General features: G+C 40.4%; 1 long non-coding RNA gene across 1 annotated transcript in view; it reads left to right on the top strand.

The window, feature by feature from the left end:
* Positions 1 to 277: 277 nt before the first annotated feature.
* Positions 278 to 6,061, top strand: part of LOC109968962 (uncharacterized) — an 8,551-nt gene continuing 2,767 nt past the window's right edge. Inside the window, exons 1-3 of the long non-coding RNA XR_002276211.1 lie at positions 278 to 368; positions 1,626 to 1,965; positions 2,084 to 2,214. This is a non-coding gene — a long non-coding RNA (uncharacterized LOC109968962). The remainder of the gene's footprint in view (positions 369 to 1,625; positions 1,966 to 2,083; positions 2,215 to 6,061) is intronic.

Below are 6,061 nucleotides of genomic sequence, written 5' to 3'. Positions count from 1 at the left end.
CCAAAATGTCTTGGTATGCTGAGGCATTAAGAGTTCCTTTCACTGGAACTGAGAGTCCAAGCCCAGCTCCTGAAAAACAACCCCACATCATAATCCCCCCTCCACCAAACTTTACACTTGGCACAATGCAGTCAGAAAAGTACTGCTCTCCTGGCAACTGCCAAACTCAGAATTGTCCATCGGATTGCCAGACAGAGAAGCACGACAGACTGGGATGTGTTTAAAGCTGCAGCCACCTCAGAGGACTTTTCTGTCAACGTACAGGATTATGCTGAGTATGTGACCGGATACATTAGTACCTGTATCAACAACATTGTGCCTACCAAGTCATGAGGTTTCCCAACCAGAAGCCCTGGATAAACAGTCAGGTACGCCACATGCTACGTGCTCGCTCTCATGCATTCAGATCAGGCGATGAGATGGAGTATTGTGGTATTTTAATATTAGTTACAATCCTTGTCTTCTTATTTTATCATGATGCTACAATTCTGGAATATTCTGCATTTGGAATTTTAATAATTAGCAATATCCAGTATGGACACCCAGTGGGAAATCAATATTAACTTCATGTGGACGGCAAAGTAAGAATTTCATTGTACAGGGAAACACGTTTCCTAACTGTGCATATGACAAATAATCACTTTGAACATGATCATCATCCAGAGAACGGGTCTCCACTGCTCTAGAGTCTAGTGGCAGCGTGCTTTACACCACTGCATCCGACACTTTGCATTGCACTTGGTGATGTAAGGCTTGAGTGAATACTTTTGGTAATATAGTGTATGTATGTTGTGCGATTCCACAAATTGCACATGCATTCAAAGCTGGACTTTATTCTTGACTCGTGAAAACTGCTAGGTGCCAAACAGTTTTCATTAAGCAACAGGCTGCACCGTACTGAGATACAGTATGTTTTAATGTTGTCCGTCAGGCTTCACACTTGTGCCTTGATATTTAGCATACAGAAAGGTACTGATCTGGCTGATTGACCTCATAACAAAAAAGCAAATAAACCTACATTTTCAAAACATGTTCAAATACTGTCTCCGCACCCGCTGCCCTCACTAATCTCCACCAGGTGGAGACATTGCACAGCATTTGGAGGCTGACATTTGACTGAGGACATTATGTAAGTCAGATGTTTTCAGACTGCTCTGCACAGTCACTCTGACCCCGTCATGGACTGTCACGTCCTCCAAGAGCTCTGAGGGGATTTGTGTCTCTCAAGGTGAGACAGCAGAGAAGGTCTAAGGATTGGCACTAAAACATACAAGGGATGACAACTTCAGATGCCTACCACACCTCATGTTATCCCACACATCTATTAGTCCATCTGTAGAAAAGTTAATATTGATTTCCCACTGGGTGTCCATACTGGATATTGCTAATTATTAAAATTCCAAATGCAGAATATTCCAGAATTGTAGCATCATGATAAAATAAGAAGACAAGGATTGTAACTAATATTAAAATACCACAAAAGTCACTTTAAACTTACCTTTGGCCTCCATTGATATACTTCAATTCTTTTCTAATCACATTAACAACTCTTTTTGAATGACTGCTTTAACACTTTATTTTGTGTTTCATTGTGTTACATTTGTGGTTATATGCTCAATTTGCAGACGGCATGCGAGGGCTACACCTTTCCCCTTATCCGCTTGCCATAGCCTACCTGGAGGATTGCTATGGCAACAGGTTTCCAGTAGCGACGGGGTTACCACTACATACGAGCAGAAAAAAAAACGGAACAACCGAGCAACAGCAGCAGAGGGAGAGGTCTGCCAGGCACCGTCAAAAAAGAAAAATACGCACAGCGAGGCTTTTCTGTTATGAAGTGAGAAGCCCTGCGGTCTGCAAGCACGCGTCTGTTCGTTGTTGTTTGTTCAGTGAAATAAACAGTATCGTCGGATCCGCCGGAATGAGCCGCTGACGGAGGTTCTCGAGCTCCCCTGATAACAACAGGTTAGTGTTTACAGACTCGGTCACTCTCACCCGCAGCGGCCTCTCACACGACTACATTCAGCAGGAAGGCGTTTTATAAGATTGAATTTAAGAGCCTCATTTTATCCTCTGATAATAGGTGCCGTCAGACGCACCGGAGAGGAAAAGACTGTTTGGGCGCATTTTGATGCATCCACGTGTGCAGTAAGGAGTCCAGCTGTGGCGCATTTCCCGGCGTATTACAGTGTACGGCTGACCGTGGACAGCCAGGTAACTGACATACACGATCAGCAGAGACAGTTTCAGGTAGAAATGTGGCTGCATTTAAATGGCGGCTGATCATTTTGCATTGAATTGTTGCTGAGATTCCCTGCGGTGAACTGCGGGTGTGTCTACCGTTGAACACTGTTGATTACATGCATTTGGATGGGTCGTGCTAAAGAATTGAGACTATAGCCCATCAGTATGAGGGGTCACCGCTCTTTTGCATTTATACATTTATAATTAGCGCATTTTTGCATATTTCCAACAGAGTCCCATTTTACCTCACTGGCTATGCTGTCTTTTTTTTTTTTTTTTTTTTTTTTTAACCAGTTTCCAGTATAGTTCAAATATGGACATTAATTATAAAACAAATATAAGGCAATAAGGACTTTACTTTAGTTTCAGTGCATGCATTTCTAGTGCAATTTTTAGATACCTTGCTGCCTTGTAGGATCCAAAGGATTATCTGTCAGATACACAAAGGGTGAAATAATGGCAAAAAGACAAGTGTGAAAAAATAATTATCAAAAGGGTAAAATTCAAGGTTAAATATCAATAAAATGTGCTAAAATCAATATTTTGTAACATACTGTATATTTATGAATTTATTCAATAGTAGACTCATATAAGTGGCCATTTACAAGAATTTGAGCAGTTATATGATCATGATCATTTAATTGCAACATGCTAAGAAGTAAAGTCCAGTAATTTCAGTTTAATTTTATTCCTTGTGATGCCTTTTGAATTCTTCAGTTGTCATAGCCATATGGCACACACTCACACACAGAAACATATAGCCCCTCAGGTTTGATCAGCTTTTCAACATAACGCGGTTCATTTCTACATTTGGCTCCATGTCCTTGTCAGTTTCACTCTCAGTGCCTGCATGACACTGTTTCAGTTCTTTTCTTCAGCACAGTAACCTTCACTGATGCTGTGCAGTTGCATCAGAGTAACTTTTGTATTTACATAATGCTGTTTGGTTTCTAAAACCAGACAATGCATCTGTATTTCTGTCATCAGGAGTCTATTTCAGAGCCACATAGGTAGTTGTCTTCCCTGAGATGTAGCTGCTGCTGAGCAGTCCATGCAGTAGATATCATTGGAGCTCTTTTGAAATGGGAAGTGCAGCTCTTTCTGAAGTTGTCAAGAAAAGGTAAAATGATTAATGTATCTCTGTGAAACTGTTAAGACTTTGAGACCTTAGTCATAGAGCTGCTGGTGATGTAAATGTTGGAGTCTTTGAATTGCATTACATAAACTGCTAACGAATAGCTGAGCGGTTCCTGGCCCACAGTGCTAATACTCTGCAACCTCCCTGTGTCATTGGAGGCAAAGAAGATGAGATTATGATTTGACAGTAAACGCTGATGGAAAACCAGAGGACAAAGAAAAACAGCTTGTTTTGTAATCATTTTTTCCTGGCAAGGGCAATGAATCACTACTGTGAAATATAATTTTTGAAATTTAAGTGTGATGGATTACAGGCTGCTGATCAACGAGGCAGAGCTGAAGGCTGCTCTCTCTCTCTTTTTCTTTCCTTTTTTTTTGGCAAAAAGAGACAACTCTTATGCCCATCTTGTCACTTTGAGGCATCTTTTTGAGCCATCCAGCACCCCTGCCAACTTACTGCCAGACTCTGTGACGGCTGTTCATGCTTAGAGAAGCATAACCAAAGGACACAACCTGAAAAGGATTAGAGTTTGGGTTATTCCAACATTTCTCATAGGCGACTGATACTCAGATAATAATGTAATAGATCTGAAAATGACTGGGTGGGGCCAATTAAGCAAAATTGTTCAGCATACAAGTAAATTCGGGGTCACACTAACTAGTTTCTCTCATAGTTTTGAGCATATTTTCACTAAGGTGTGGTGACACAGCAGCACGGCTATCATGCAGTCCATTAGGACTAACACAAGATGTCAGCCATTCTGAGTGGTTGTGAAACGCCCCATTTGTAAGTAAAAACAATGGCTGTAATTTACAGAGCTATATTTGAACTCTATTTATCATAGTGTTTGATTGCTGGCACATTTTTCAGGGGAATGGCCAATTGCCACCTCACCCCTGTTTCCAGGTAAACTGATTTAGATCAGTGATTCCCTGTGAAACTGGTGATTCGATACCGCCACAAAACGTAAAGTTAGTAGTTGCAAGAAGATTAACAAGATGTGAAAGCAGAAAAAAGTTGTTTCTGCAACTGGGCATTGTTTATACCAGATCATTTTTACTATTTGAGACCTTTCAAAACAGGTTCAAATGAAACAAAGAAAACAAAAATACTCTTTGATTGAACTGGTCTCTGGGGGTCACAAGTAGACATTACTTTCTTTTAAGGTGTCACAAGTCAAAACGTTTGGAAACCTTCGGTTTATATAAATGCGTCGGACTGCTCATGTTGTTTTAATAGATTTTGCTGCAGTGATTGTAACCATGTGCTCAGAACTCAGTAGTTAAGTTAGTAAAGAAATAGGATTGAGGTACAAAGCTACAGCAGATATATTGAAAGAATTCCCTTTACACTGAGCAAGAAAAACAACCAGATGTCAGAGTAATCTCTGAGATCGAAGGTTTAATAAAAAAGGATTTTGTCTGGAGTGCTCCTACAGTGTAAGGACAGACAAATCCAGAGACTGGTTTGCTCTCGGAAAGAATTTGCTCTGCAGGAGAAACAACATCAAATGAACGATCCTGCTGGTTGGTTGTTCTTGGACTGATGAATTTAGCCCCAGCTCTGTTTATAGAACAGACAACCCAGCCGCCTTCTCCAGATTCAATGTCTGGAGTGTCTTTTTGCCAGAACAGATGATCCACACACACCACTACGAACTGCTCCCCAATCTCAAACTCAATTATAGTCAAATTTTGGATTTGTCTTCCTTAGCACAGTTTGTGTGTGTCACATGCGATGGCTGAAATGACCTTCTGGGCCCGATAACCGCCACTCCCTTGACTCTGATTTTTTTATACTACCTGGACATAGGTTTGCTGTACGCCAAATGGATTCACTGTCAACAAATATCACAAAAAGACCAAAACCAGCAATGTGTTAGTCCTTCTTCAATATGTTCTGGCTTCCCTACCCTGACTATGAAACTGTGAACTCATAGAAAACAAACAGATACCAAATCTATAGTTTAAAGTAAAAAAAGAAAAAAAGACTCACCAATTTTCTACTGTAGTTTTAACAAACAGGAGCAAACTAGTGCATTTTTCATGTGCTATTTTTAGTGGTGCATGCTCTAGTGAATAGTTATGGGATTGAGGTAAAATAAACTAGAGTGTGTGGGCTCATGGTGATGAAGGAACAGTGTGACTCACTGATGTTTTTACTGGCACAGAAGAATAAGCTACTATTTAATATGATTGCTTTTTTTATTGGTTTTGGACTTGTTTGTGTTAATAATAACAAATATACAATGTCACCAGATGCATCCTTTTAAACACAAAATGGAAATGATGAATTTGCACCACCAAAGCTGACCACGGTTTTGACACCGCAGCAGTGGGGGCTGGGCCAGGTGTCCACTGTGCCTGGCTGGTGATCCAGCACCTTGTTTGTATTCATGCCTCATATATGTGACCTTGTCTGGGAGGAGACATTTGTTCCTTTTCATGCATGATGATGTTTAAAACTAACTGTTGCCAGTGAGTTTACATTGCTGATGCAGATTGGTTTCTTATTAACATTACTCATTGGTGACAGGGTTAGGAATTACATATATTATCCAGTGGTGGTTTAATGAATTTAGTGACATATTTACTTCCACATTTATGTTGTCTCCAATTAATGTTATATAACTAAATCCTCCAAAGTGCCTGACACTTCAAACTCCCTGAGCTGCTGAAC

The sequence above is a fragment of the Monopterus albus genome, unplaced genomic scaffold, assembly GCF_001952655.1.
Source record: "Monopterus albus unplaced genomic scaffold, M_albus_1.0 scaffold166.1, whole genome shotgun sequence".
Lineage (NCBI taxonomy): Eukaryota > Metazoa > Chordata > Actinopteri > Synbranchiformes > Synbranchidae > Monopterus > Monopterus albus.
This window is presented reverse-complemented; position numbering and strand designations above follow the sequence as displayed.